Below are 16930 nucleotides of genomic sequence, written 5' to 3'. Positions count from 1 at the left end.
CACCACACAGGAGAGCTGACAGATCCTCTATATACTACACAATACAGGAGAGCTGACAGATACTCTATATACTACACAATACAGGAGAGCTGACAGAACCTCTATATACTACACCACACAGGAGAGCTGACAGATCCTCTATATACTACACCACACAGGAGAGCTGACAGATCCTCTATATACTACACCACACAGGAGAGCTGACAGATCCTCTATATACTACACAATACAGGAGAGCTGACAGATCCTCTATATACTACACAATACAGGAGAGCTGACAGATCCTCTATATACTACACCACACAGGAGAGCTGACACAACCTCTATATACTACACCACACAGGAGAGCTGACAGATCCTCTATATACTACACCAAACAGGAGAGCTGACACATCCTCTATATACTACACAATACAGGAGAGCTGACACATCCTCTATACACTACACAATACAGGAGAGCTGACAGATCCTCTATATACTACACCACACAGGAGAGCTGATACATCCTCTATATACTACACAATACAGGAGAGCTGACACATCCTCTATACACTACACAATACAGGAGAGCTGACAGATCCTCTATATACTACACCACACAGGAGAGCTGACACATCCTCTATATACTACACAATACAGGAGAGCCGACAGATGCACTATATACTACACCACACAGGAGAGCTGACAGATCCTCTATATACTACACCAAACAGGAGAGCTGTCAGATCCTCTATATACTATACCACACAGGAGAGCTGACAGATCCTCTATATACTACACCACACAGGAGAGCTGACAGATCCTCTATATACTACACCACACAGGAGAGCTGACAGATCCACTATATACTACACCACACAGGAGAGCTGACAGATCCTCTATATACTACACCACACAGGACAGATCCTCTATATACAACACCACACAGGAGAGCTGACACATCCTCTATATGCTACACAATACAGGAGAGCTGACAGATCCACTATATACTACACCACACATGAGAGCCGACAGATCTTCTATATACTACACCACACAGGAGAGCTGACAGATCCTCTATATACTACACCACACAGGAGAGCTGACAGATCCTCTATATACTACACCACACAGGACAGATCCTCTATATACTACACCACACAGGAGAGCTGACACATCCTCTATATACTACACAATACCGGAGAGCTGACAGATCCTCTATATACTACACCACACAGTAGAGCTGACAGATCCTCTATATACTACACCACACAGGAGAGCTGACAGATCCTCTATATACTACACCACACAGGACAGCTGACAGATCCTCTATATACTACACCACACAGGAGAGCCGACAGATCCTCTATATACTACACCACACAGGACAGCTGACAGATCCTCTATATACTACACCACACAGGAGAGCTGACACATCCTCTATATACTACACCACACAGGAGAGCTGACAGATCCTCTATATACTACACCACACAGGAGAGCCGACAGATCCTCTATATACTACACCACACAGGAGAGCTGACAGATCCTCTATATACTACACCACACAGGACAGATCCTCTATATACTACACCACACAGGAGAGCTGACAGATCCTCTATATACTACACAATACAGGAGAGCTGACACATCCTCTATATACTACACAATACAGGAGAGCTGACAGATCCTCTATATACTACACCACACAGGAGAGCTGACACATCCTCTATATACTACACCACACAGGAGAACTGACAGATCCTCTATATACTACACCATACAGGAGAGCTGACACATCCTCTATATACTACACCACACAGAAGAGCTGACAGATCCTCTATATACTACACCACACAGGAGAGCCGACACATCCTCTATATACTACACCACACGGGAGAGCTGACAGATCCTCTATATACTACACAATACAGGAGAGCTGACACATCCTCTATATACTACACAATACAGGAGAGCTGATAGATCCTCTATATACTACAACACACAGGAGAGCTGACAGAACCTCTATATACTACACCACACAGGAGAGCTGACAGAAACTCTATATACTACACCACACAGGAGAGCTGACACATCCTCTATATACTACACCACACAGGAGAGCCGACAGATCCTCTATATACTATACCACACAGGAGAGCTGACAGATCCACTATATGCTACACAATACAGGAGAGCTGACAGATCCACTATATACTACACCACACAGGAGAGCTGACAGATCCTCTATATACTACACCACACAGGAGAGCTGACAGATCCTCTATATACTACACCACACAGGAGAGGTGACACATCCTCTATATACTACACAATACAGGAGAGCTGACAGATCCACTATATACTACACCACACAGGAGAGCTGACAGATCCTCTATATACTACACCACACAGGAGAGCTGACAGATCCTCTATATACTACACCACACAGGACAGATCCTCTATATACTACACCACACAGGAGAGCTGACACATCCTCTATATACTACACAATACAGGAGAGCTGACACATCCTCTATATACTACACAATACAGGAGAGCTGACAGATCCTCTATATACTACACCACACAGGAGAGCTGACACATCCTCTATATACTACACCACACAGGAGAGCCGACAGATCCTCTATATACTACACCACACAGGAGAGCTGACACACCCTCTATATACTACACAATACAGGAGAGCTGACAGATCCACTATATACTACACCACACAGGAGAGCTGACAGATCCTCTATGTACTACACCACACAGGAGAGCTGACAGATCCTCTATATACTACACCACACAGGAGAGCTGACAGATCCTCTATATACTGCACCACACAAGAGAGCTGACACATCCTCTATATACTACACCACACAGGAGAGCTGACAGATCCTCTATATACTACACCACACAGGAGAGCTGACAGATCCTCTATATACTACACCACACAGGAGAGCTGACAGATCCTCTATATACTACACCACACAGGACACATCCTCTATACACTACACCACACAGGAGAGCTGACAGATCCTCTATATACTACACCACACAGGAGAGCTGACAGATCCTCTATATACTACACCACACAGGAGAGCTGACAGATCCTCTATATACTACACCACACAGGACAGATCCTCTATATACTACACCACACAGGAGAGCTGACACATCCTCTATATACTACACAATACAGGAGAGCTGACAGATCCTCTATATACTACACCACACAGGAGAGCTGACAGATCCTCTATAAACTACACCACACAGGAGAGCTGACAGATCCTCTATATACTACACCACACAGGAGAGCCGACACATCCTCTATATACTACACCACACAGGAGAGCTGACAGATCCTCTATATACTACACAATACAGGATAGCTGACACATCCTCTATATACTACACAATACAGGAGAGCTGATAGATCCTCTATATACTACAACACACAGGAGAGCTGACAGAACCTCTATATACTACACCACACAGGAGAGCTGACAGAAACTCTATATACTACACCACACAGGAGAGCTGACACATCCTCTATATACTACACCACACAGGAGAGCCGACAGATCCTCTATATACTATACCACACAGGAGAGCTGACAGATCCACTATATACTACACAATACAGGAGAGCTGACAGATCCACTATATACTACACCACACAGGAGAGCTGACAGATCCTCTATATACTACACCACACAGGAGAGCTGACAGATCCTCTATATACTACACCACACAGGAGAGGTGACACATCCTCTATATACTACACAATACAGGAGAGCTGACAGATCCACTATATACTACACCACACAGGAGAGCTGACAGATCCTCTATATACTACACCACACAGGAGAGCTGACAGATCCTCTATATACTACACCACACAGGAGAGGTGACACATCCTCTATATACTACACAATACAGGAGAGCTGACAGATCCACTATATACTACACCACACAGGAGAGCTGACAGATCCTCTATATACTACACCACACAGGAGAGCTGACAGATCCTCTATATACTACACCACACAGGACAGATCCTCTATATACTACACCACACAGGAGAGCTGACACATCCTCTATATACTACACAATACAGGAGAGCTGACACATCCTCTATATACTACACAATACAGGAGAGCTGACAGATCCTCTATATACTACACCACACAGGAGAGCTGACACATCCTCTATATACTACACCACACAGGAGAGCCGACAGATCCTCTATATACTACACCACACAGGAGAGCTGACACATCCTCTATATACTACACAATACAGGAGAGCTGACAGATCCACTATATACTACACCACACAGGAGAGCTGACAGATCCTCTATGTACTACACCACACAGGAGAGCTGACAGATCCTCTATATACTACACCACACAGGAGAGCTGACAGATCCTCTATATACTGCACCACACAAGAGAGCTGACACATCCTCTATATACTACACCACACAGGAGAGCTGACAGATCCTCTATATACTACACCACACAGGAGAGCTGACAGATCCTCTATATACTACACCACACAGGAGAGCTGACAGATCCTCTATATACTACACCACACAGGACACATCCTCTATACACTACACCACACAGGAGAGCTGACAGATCCTCTATATACTACACCACACAGGAGAGCTGACAGATCCTCTATATACTACACCACACAGGAGAGCTGACAGATCCTCTATATACTACACCACACAGGACAGATCCTCTATATACTACACCACACAGGAGAGCTGACACATCCTCTATATACTACACAATACAGGAGAGCTGACAGATCCTCTATATACTACACCACACAGGAGAGCTGACAGATCCTCTATAAACTACACCACACAGGAGAGCTGACAGATCCTCTATATACTACACCACACAGGAGAGCCGACACATCCTCTATATACTACACCACACAGGAGAGCTGACAGATCCTCTATATACTACACAATACAGGATAGCTGACACATCCTCTATATACTACACAATACAGGAGAGCTGATAGATCCTCTATATACTACAACACACAGGAGAGCTGACAGAACCTCTATATACTACACCACACAGGAGAGCTGACAGAAACTCTATATACTACACCACACAGGAGAGCTGACACATCCTCTATATACTACACCACACAGGAGAGCCGACAGATCCTCTATATACTATACCACACAGGAGAGCTGACAGATCCACTATATACTACACAATACAGGAGAGCTGACAGATCCACTATATACTACACCACACAGGAGAGCTGACAGATCCTCTATATACTACACCACACAGGAGAGCTGACAGATCCTCTATATACTACACCACACAGGAGAGGTGACACATCCTCTATATACTACACAATACAGGAGAGCTGACAGATCCACTATATACTACACCACACAGGAGAGCTGACAGATCCTCTATATACTACACCACACAGGAGAGCTGACAGATCCTCTATATACTACACCACACAGGACAGATCCTCTATATACTACACCACACAGGAGAGCTGACACATCCTCTATATACTACACCACACAGGACAGATCCTCTATATACTACACCACACAGGAGAGCTGACACATCCTCTATATACTACACAATACAGGAGAGCTGACACATCCTCTATATACTACACAATACAGGAGAGCTGACAGATCCTCTATATACTACACCACACAGGAGAGCTGACACATCCTCTATATACTACACCACACAGGAGAGCCGACAGATCCTCTATATACTACACCACACAGGAGAGCTGACACATCCTCTATATACTACACAATACAGGAGAGCTGACAGATCCACTATATACTACACCACACAGGAGAGCTGACAGATCCTCTATGTACTACACCACACAGGAGAGCTGACAGATCCTCTATATACTACACCACACAGGAGAGCTGACAGATCCTCTATATACTGCACCACACAAGAGAGCTGACACATACTCTATATACTACACCACACAGGAGAGCTGACAGATCCTCTATATACTACACCACACAGGAGAGCTGACAGATCCTCTATATACTACACCACACAGGAGAGCTGACAGATCCTCTATATACTACACCACACAGGACACATCCTCTATACACTACACCACACAGGAGAGCTGACAGATCCTCTATATACTACACCACACAGGAGAGCTGACAGATCCTCTATATACTACACCACACAGGAGAGCTGACAGATCCTCTATATACTACACCACACAGGACAGATCCTCTATATACTACACCACACAGGAGAGCTGACACATCCTCTATATACTACACAATACAGGAGAGCTGACAGATCCTCTATATACTACACCACACAGGAGAGCCGACAGATCCACTATATACTACACCACACAGGAGAGCTGACAGATCCTCTATATACTACACCACACAGGAGAGCTGACAGATCCTCTATATACTACACCACACAGGAGAGCCGACAGATCCTCTATATACTACACCACACAGGACAGCTGACAGATCCTCTATATACTACACCACACAGGAGAGCTGACACATCCTCTATATACTACACCACACAGGAGAGCTGACAGATCCTCTATATACTACACCACACAGGAGAGCCGACAGATCCTCTATATACTACACCACACAGGAGAGCTGACAGATCCTCTATATACTACACCACACAGGACAGATCCTCTATATACTACACCACACAGGAGAGCTGACAGATCCTCTATATACTACACAATACAGGAGAGCTGACACATCCTCTATATACTACACAATACAGGAGAGCTGACAGATCCTCTATATACTACACCACACAGGAGAGCTGACACATCATCTATATACTACACCACACAGGAGAACTGACAGATCCTCTATATACTACACCATACAGGAGAGCTGACACATCCTCTATATACTACACCACACAGAAGAGCTGACAGATCCTCTATATACTACACCACACAGGAGAGCCGACACATCCTCTATATACTACACCACACAGGAGAGCTGACAGATCCTCTATATACTACACAATACAGGAGAGCTGACACATCCTCTATATACTACACAATACAGGAGAGCTGACAGATCCTCTATATACTACAACACACAGGAGAGCTGACAGAACCTCTATATACTACACCACACAGGAGAGCTGACAGAACCTCTATATACTACACCACACAGGAGAGCTGACACATCCTCTATATACTACACCACACAGGAGAGCCGACAGATCCTCTATATACTATACCACACAGGAGAGCTGACAGATCCACTATATACTACACAATACAGGAGAGCTGACAGATCCACTATATACTACACCACACAGGAGAGCTGACAGATCCTCTATATACTACACCACACAGGAGAGCTGACAGATCCTCTATATACTACACCACACAGGAGAGCTGACACATCCTCTATATACTACACAATACAGGAGAGCTGACAGATCCACTATATACTACACCACACAGGAGAGCTGACAGATCCTCTATATACTACACCACAGGAGAGCTGACAGATCCTCTATATACTACACCACACAGGAGAGCTGACAGATCCTCTATATACTACACCACACAGGAGAGCTGACAGATCCTCTATATACTACACCACACAGGACAGATCCTCTATATACTACACCACACAGGAGAGCTGACACATCCTCTATATACTACACAATACAGGAAAGCTGACACATCCTCTATATACTACACAATACAGGAGAGCTGACAGATCCTCTATATACTACACCACACAGGAGAGCTGACACATCCTCTATATACTACACCACACAGGAGAGCCGACAGATCCTCTATATACTACACCACACAGGAGAGCTGACACATCCTCTATATACTACACAATACAGGAGAGCTGACAGATCCACTATATACTACACCACACAGGAGAGCTGACAGATCCTCTATGTACTACACCACACAGGAGAGCTGACAGATCCTCTATATACTACACCACACAGGAGAGCTGACAGATCCTCTATATACTACACCACACAGGAGAGCTGACAGATCCTCTATATACTACACCACACAGGACACATCCTCTATACACTACACCACAAAGGAGAGCTGACAGATCCTCTATATACTACACTACACAGGAGAGCTGACAGATCCTCTATATACTACACCACACAGGAGAACTGACAGATCCTCTATATACTACACCATACAGGAGAGCTGACACATCCTCTATATACTACACCACACAGAAGAGCTGACAGATCCTCTATATACTACACCACACAGGAGAGCCGACACATCCTCTATATACTACACCACACAGGAGAGCTGACAGATCCTCTATATACTACACAATACAGGAGAGCTGACACATCCTCTATATACTACACAATACAGGAGAGCTGACAGATCCTCTATATACTACAACACACAGGAGAGCTGACAGAACCTCTATATACTACACCACACAGGAGAGCTGACAGAACCTCTATATACTACACCACACAGGAGAGCTGACACATCCTCTATATACTACACCACACAGGAGAGCCGACAGATCCTCTATATACTATACCACACAGGAGAGCTGACAGATCCACTATATACTACACAATACAGGAGAGCTGACAGATCCACTATATACTACACCACACAGGAGAGCTGACAGATCCTCTATATACTACACCACACAGGAGAGCTGACAGATCCTCTATATACTACACCACACAGGAGAGCTGACACATCCTCTATATACTACACAATACAGGAGAGCTGACAGATCCACTATATACTACACCACACAGGAGAGCTGACAGATCCTCTATATACTACACCACAGGAGAGCTGACAGATCCTCTATATACTACACCACACAGGAGAGCTGACAGATCCTCTATATACTACACCACACAGGAGAGCTGACAGATCCTCTATATACTACACCACACAGGACAGATCCTCTATATACTACACCACACAGGAGAGCTGACACATCCTCTATATACTACACAATACAGGAAAGCTGACACATCCTCTATATACTACACAATACAGGAGAGCTGACAGATCCTCTATATACTACACCACACAGGAGAGCTGACACATCCTCTATATACTACACCACACAGGAGAGCCGACAGATCCTCTATATACTACACCACACAGGAGAGCTGACACATCCTCTATATACTACACAATACAGGAGAGCTGACAGATCCACTATATACTACACCACACAGGAGAGCTGACAGATCCTCTATGTACTACACCACACAGGAGAGCTGACAGATCCTCTATATACTACACCACACAGGAGAGCTGACAGATCCTCTATATACTACACCACACAGGAGAGCTGACAGATCCTCTATATACTACACCACACAGGACACATCCTCTATACACTACACCACAAAGGAGAGCTGACAGATCCTCTATATACTACACTACACAGGAGAGCTGACAGATCCTCTATATACTACACCACACAGGAGAGCTGACAGATCCTCTATATACTACACCACACAGGAGAGCTGACAGATCCTCTATATACTACACCACACAGGACAGATCCTCTATATACTACACCACACAGGACACAACCTCTATACACTACACCACACAGGAGAGCTGACAGATCCTCTATAAACTACACTACACAGGAGAGCTGACAGATCCTCTATATACTACACCACACAGGAGAGCTGACAGATCCTCTATATACTACACCACACAGGAGAGCTGACAGATCCTCTATATACTACACCACACAGGAGAGCTGACAGATCCTCTATATACTACACCACACAGGAGAGCTGACAGATCCTCTATATACTACACCACACAGGACAGATCCTCTATATACTACACCACACAGGACACAACCTCTATACACTACACCACACAGGAGAGCTGACAGATCATCTATATACTACACCACACAGGAGAGCTGACAGATCCTCTATATACTACACCACACAGGAGAGCCGACAGATCGTCTATATACTACACCACACAGAAGAGCAGACAGATCCTCTATGTACTACACCACACAGGAGAGCTGACAGATCCTCTATATACTACACCACACAGGAGAGCTGACAGATCCTCTATATACTACACCACACAGGAGAGCTGACAGATCCACTATATACTACACCACACAGGAGAGCTGACAGATCCTCTATATACTACACAACACAGGAGAGCTGACAGATCCTCTATATACTACACAACACAGGAGAGCTGACAGATCCACTATATACTACACCACACAGGAGAGCCGAGAGATCCTCTACATACTACACCATACAGGAGAGCTGACAGATCCTCTATATACTACACAACACAGGAGAGCTGACAGATCGACTATATACTACACCACACAGGAGAGCTGACAGATCTTTTATATACTACACAACACAGGAGAGCTGACATATCCACTATATACTACACCACACAGGAGAGCTGACAGATCCTCTATATACTACACAACACAGGAGAGCTGACAGATCCACTATATACTACACAACACAGGAGAGCTGACAGATCCACTATATACTACACCACACAGGAGAGCTGACAGATCCACTATATACTACACCACACAGGAGAGCTGACAGATCATCTATATACTACACCACACAGGAGAGCTGAGAGATCCACTATATACTACACCACACAGGAGAGCTGAGAGATCCTCTATATACTACACCACACAGGAGAGCTGACAGATCCACTATATACTACACCACACAGGAGAGCTGACAGATCATCCATATACTACACCACACAGGAGAGCCGAGAGATCCTCTATATACTACACCACACAGGAAAGCTGACAGATCCACTATATACTACATCACATAGGAGAGCTGACAGATCCTCTATATACTACATCACACAGGAGAGCTGACAGATCCTCTATATACTACACCACACAGGAGAGCTGACAGATCCTCTATATACTACACCACACAGGAGAGCTGACAGATCCTCTATATACTACACCAGACAGGAGAGGTGACAGATCCTCTATATACTACACCACACAGGTACGCTGACAGATCCTCTATATACTACACCACACAGGAGAACTGACAGATCCTCTATACACTACACCACACAGGAAAGCTGACAGATCCTCTATATGCTACATCACATAGGAGAGCTGACAGATCCTCAATATACTACATCACACAGGAGAGCTGACAGATCCTCTATATACTACACCACACAGGAGAGCTGACAGATCCTCTATATACTACACCACACAGGAGAGCTGACAGATCCTCTATATACTACACCAGACAGGAGAGGTGACAGATCCTCTATATACTACACCACACAGGAGAGCTGACAGTTCCTCTATATACTACACCACACAGGAGATCTGACAGATCCTCTATACACTACACCACACAGGAGAGCTGACAGATCTTCTATATACTACACCACACAGGAGAGCTGACAGATCCTCTATATACTACATCACACAGGAGAACTGACAGATCCTCTATATACTACATCACACAGGAGAGCTGACAGATCCTCTATATACTACATCACACAGGAGAACTGACAGATCCTCTATATACTACATCACACAGGAGAGCTGACAGATCCTCTATGTACTACACCACACAGGAGAGCTGACAGATCCTCTATATACTACACCACACAGGAGAGCTGACAGATCCTCTATATACTACACCACACAGGAAAGCTGACAGATCCTCTATATACTACACCACACAGGAGAGCTGACAGATCCTCTATATACTATACCACACAGGAGAGCTGACAGATCCTCTATATACTACACCACACAGGAGAGCTGACAGATCATCTATATATTACACCACACAGTAGAGCCGACAGATCCTCTATACACTACACCACATAGGAGAGCTGGCAGATCCTCTATATATTGCACCACACAGGAGAGTCGACAGATACACTATATACTACACCACACAGGAGAGCTGACAGATCCTCTATATACTACACCACACAGGAGAGCCAACAGATACTCTATATACTACAGCACACAGTAGAGATGACAGATCCTCTATATACTACACCACACAGGAGAGCTGACAGATCCACTATATACTACACCACAAAGGAGAAATGTCAGATCCTCTATATACTACACCACAAAGGAGAACTGTCAGATCCTCTATATACTACACCACACAGGAGAGCTGACAGATCCTCTATATATTACACCACACAGGAGAGCTGACAGATCCTCTATATACTACACCACACAGGAGAGCTGACAGATCCTCTATATACTACACCACACAGGAGAGCTGACAGATCCTCTATATAATACACCACACAGGAGAGCTGACAGATCCTCTATATACTACACCACACAGGAGAGCTTACAGATCCTCTATATACTACACCACAAAGGAGAGCTGACAGATCCTCTATTTACTACACCACACAGGAGAGCTGACAGATCCACTATATAGTACACCACAACGGAGAGCTGACAGATCCTCTATATACTACACCACACAGGAGAGCGGGCAGATACTCTATATACTACACCACACAGGAGAGCTGACAGATCATCTATATACTACACCACACAGGAGAGCTGACAGATCCTCTATATACTACACCACACAGGAGAGATGACAGATCCTCTATATACTACACCACACAGTAGAGATGACAGATCCTCTATATACTACACCATACAGGAGAGCTGACAGATCCTCTATATACTACACCACACAGGAGAGCTGACAGATCCACTATATACTACACCACAAACGAGAACTGTCAGATCCTCTATATACTACACCACACAGGGGAGCTGACAGATCCTCTATATATTACACCACACAGGAGAGCTGACAGATCCTCTATATACTACACCACACAGGAGAGCTGACAGATCCTCTATTTACTACACCACACAGGAGAGCTGACAGATCCTCTATATACTACACCACACAGGAGAGCTGACACATCCTCTATAAACTACACCACACAGGAGAGCTGACATATCCTCTATATACTACACCACACAGGAGAGCTGACAGATACTCTATATATTACACCACACAGGAGAGCTGACAGATCCTCAATAAACTACAACACACAGGAGAGCCAACAGATACTCTATATACTACAGCACACAGCAGAGATGACAGATCCTCTATATACTGCACCATACAGGATAGCTGACAGATCCACTATCTACTACACCACAAAGGAGAACTGTCAGATCCTCTATATACTCCACCACACAGGAGAGCTGACAGATCCTCTATATATTACACCACACAGGAGAGCTGACAGATCCTCTATATACTACACCACACAGGAGAGCTGACAGATCCTCTATATACTACACCACACAGGAGAGCTGACAGATCCTCTATATACTACACCACACAGGAGAGCTGACAGATCATCTGTATACTACACTCCACAGGAGAGCTGACAGATCCTCTATATACTACACCACACAGGATAGCTGACAGATCCTCTATATACTCCACCACACAGGAGAGCTGACAGATCCACTATATACTACACCACACAGGAGAGCTGACAGATCCTCTATATACTACACCACACAGGAGAGCCGACAGATCCACTATATACTACACCATACAAGAGAGATGACAGATCCACTATATACTACACCACACAGGAGAGCCGACAGATCCTCTATATACTACACCACACAGGAGAGCTGACAGATCCACTATATACTACACCACGCAGGAGAGCTGACAGATCCACTATATACTACACCACACAGGAGATCCGACAGATCCTCTATATACTATACCACACAGGAGAGCTGACAGATCCACTATATACTACACCACACAGGAGAGCTGATAGATCCTCTATATACTACACCTCACAGGAGAGCCGACAGATCATCTATATACTACACCACACAGGAGAGCTGACAGATCCTCTATATACTACATCACACAGGAAAGCTGACAGATCCACTATATACTACACCACACAGGAGAGCCGACAGATCCTCAATATACTACACCACACAGGAAAGCTGACAGATCCTCTATATACTACACCACACAGGAGAGCTGACAGATCCACTATATACTACACCACACAGGAGAGCTGACAGATCCACCATATACTACACCACACAGGAGAGCTGACAGATCCTCTATATACTACACCACACAGGAGAGCTGACAGATACTCTATAAACTACACCACACAGGAGAGCTGACAGATCCTCTATATACTACACCACACAGGAGAGCTGACAGATCCTCTATATGCTACACCACACAGGAGAGCCGACAGATCCTCTATACACTACACCACATAGGAGAGCTGGCAGATCCTCTATATATTACACCACACAGGAGAGCTGACAGATCCTCTATATACTACAACACACAGGAGAGCCGACAGATCCTCTATATACTACACCACACAGGAGAGCTGACAGATCCTCTATATACTACACCACACAGTAGAGCTGACAGATCCACTATATACTACACCACACAGGAGAGCTGACAGATCCTCTATATACTACACCACACTGGAGAGCTGACAGATCCTCTATATACTACACCACACAGGAGAGCTGACAGATCCTCTATATACTACACCACACAGGAGAGCTGACAGATCCACTATATACTACACCACACAGGAGAGCTGACAGATCCTCTATATACTACACCACACAGGAGAGCTGACAGATCCACTATATACTACACCACACAGGAGAGCTGACAGATCCTCTATATACTACACCACACAGGAGAGCTGACAGATCCTCTATATACTACACCACACAGGAGAGCCGACAGATCCTCTATATACTACACCACACAGGAGAGCTGACAGATCCTCTATATACTACACCACACAGTAGAGCTGACAGATCCTCTATATACTACACCACACAGGAGAGCTGACAGATCCTCTATATACTACAGCACACAGGAGGGCTGACAGATCCTCTATACACTACACCACAAAGGAGAGCTGACAGATCCTCTATATACTACACCACACAGGAGAGCTGAGAGATCCACTATATACTACACCACACAGGAGAGCTGAGAGATCCTCTATATACTACACCACACAGGAGAGCTGACAGATCCACTATATACTACACCACACAGGAGAGCTGACAGATCATCCATATACTACACCACACAGGAGAGCCGAGAGATCCTCTATATACTACACCACACATGAAAGCTGACAGATCCACTATATACTACATCACATAGGAGAGCTGACAGATCCTCTATATACTACATCACACAGGAGAGCTGACAGATCCTCTATATACTACACCACACAGGAGAGCTGACAGATCCTCTATATACTACACCAGACAGGAGAGGTGACAGATCCTCTATATACTACACCACACAGGTACGCTGACAGATCCTCTATATACTACACCACACAGGAGAGCTGACAGATCCTCTATACACTACACCACACAGGAAAGCTGACAGATCCTCTATACGCTACATCACATAGGAGAGCTGACAGATCCTCAATATACTACATCACACAGGAGAGCTGACAGATCCTCTATATACTACACCACACAGGAGAGCTGACAGATCCTCTATATACTACACCACACAGGAGAGCTGACAGATCCTCTATATACTACACCAGACAGGAGAGGTGACAGATCCTCTATATACTACACCACACAGGAGAGCTGACAGATCCTCTATATACTACACCACACAGGAGATCTGACAGATCCTCTATACACTACACCACACAGGAGAGCTGACAGATCTTCTATATACTACACCACACAGGAGAGCTGACAGATCCTCTATATACTACATCACACAGGAGAACTGACAGATCCTCTATATACTACATCACACAGGAGAGCTGACAGATCCTCTATATACTACATCACACAGGAGAACTGACAGATCCTCTATATACTACATCACACAGGAGAGCTGACAGATCCTCTATGTACTACACCACACAGGAGAGCTGACAGATCCTCTATATACTACACCACACAGGAGAGCTGACAGATCCTCTATATACTACACCACACAGGAAAGCTGACAGATCCTCTATATACTACACCACACAGGAGAGCTGACAGATCCTCTATATACTATACCACACAGGAGAGCTGACAGATCCTCTATATACTACACCACACAGGAGAGCTGACAGATCATCTATATATTACACCACACAGTAGAGCCGACAGATCCTCTATACACTACACCACATAGGAGAGCTGGCAGATCCTCTATATATTGCACCACACAGGAGAGTCGACAGATACACTATATACTACACCACACAGGAGAGCTGACAGATCCTCTATATACTACACCACACAGGAGAGCCAACAGATACTCTATATACTACAGCACACAGTAGAGATGACAGATCCTCTATATACTACACCACACAGGAGAGCTGACAGATCCACTATATACTACACCACAAAGGAGAAATGTCAGATCCTCTATATACTACACCACAAAGGAGAACTGTCAGATCCTCTATATACTACACCACACAGGAGAGCTGACAGATCCTCTATATATTACACCACACAGGAGAGCTGACAGATCCTCTATATACTACACCACACAGGAGAGCTGACAGATCCTCTATATACTACACCACACAGGAGAGCTGACAGATCCTCTATATAATACACCACACAGGAGAGCTGACAGATCCTCTATATACTACACCACACAGGAGAGCTTACAGATCCTCTATATACTACACCACAAAGGAGAGCTGACAGATCCTCTATTTACTACACCACACAGGAGAGCTGACAGATCCACTATATAGTACACCACAACGGAGAGCTGACAGATCCTCTATATACTACACCACACAGGAGAGCGGGCAGATACTCTAT

This window comes from Phyllobates terribilis, unplaced genomic scaffold, assembly GCF_046119375.1.
Source record: "Phyllobates terribilis strain yellow unplaced genomic scaffold, ASM4611937v1 Scaffold_142__1_contigs__length_4687701, whole genome shotgun sequence".
NCBI classification, from domain to species: domain Eukaryota; kingdom Metazoa; phylum Chordata; class Amphibia; order Anura; family Dendrobatidae; genus Phyllobates; species Phyllobates terribilis.
This window is presented reverse-complemented; position numbering follows the sequence as displayed.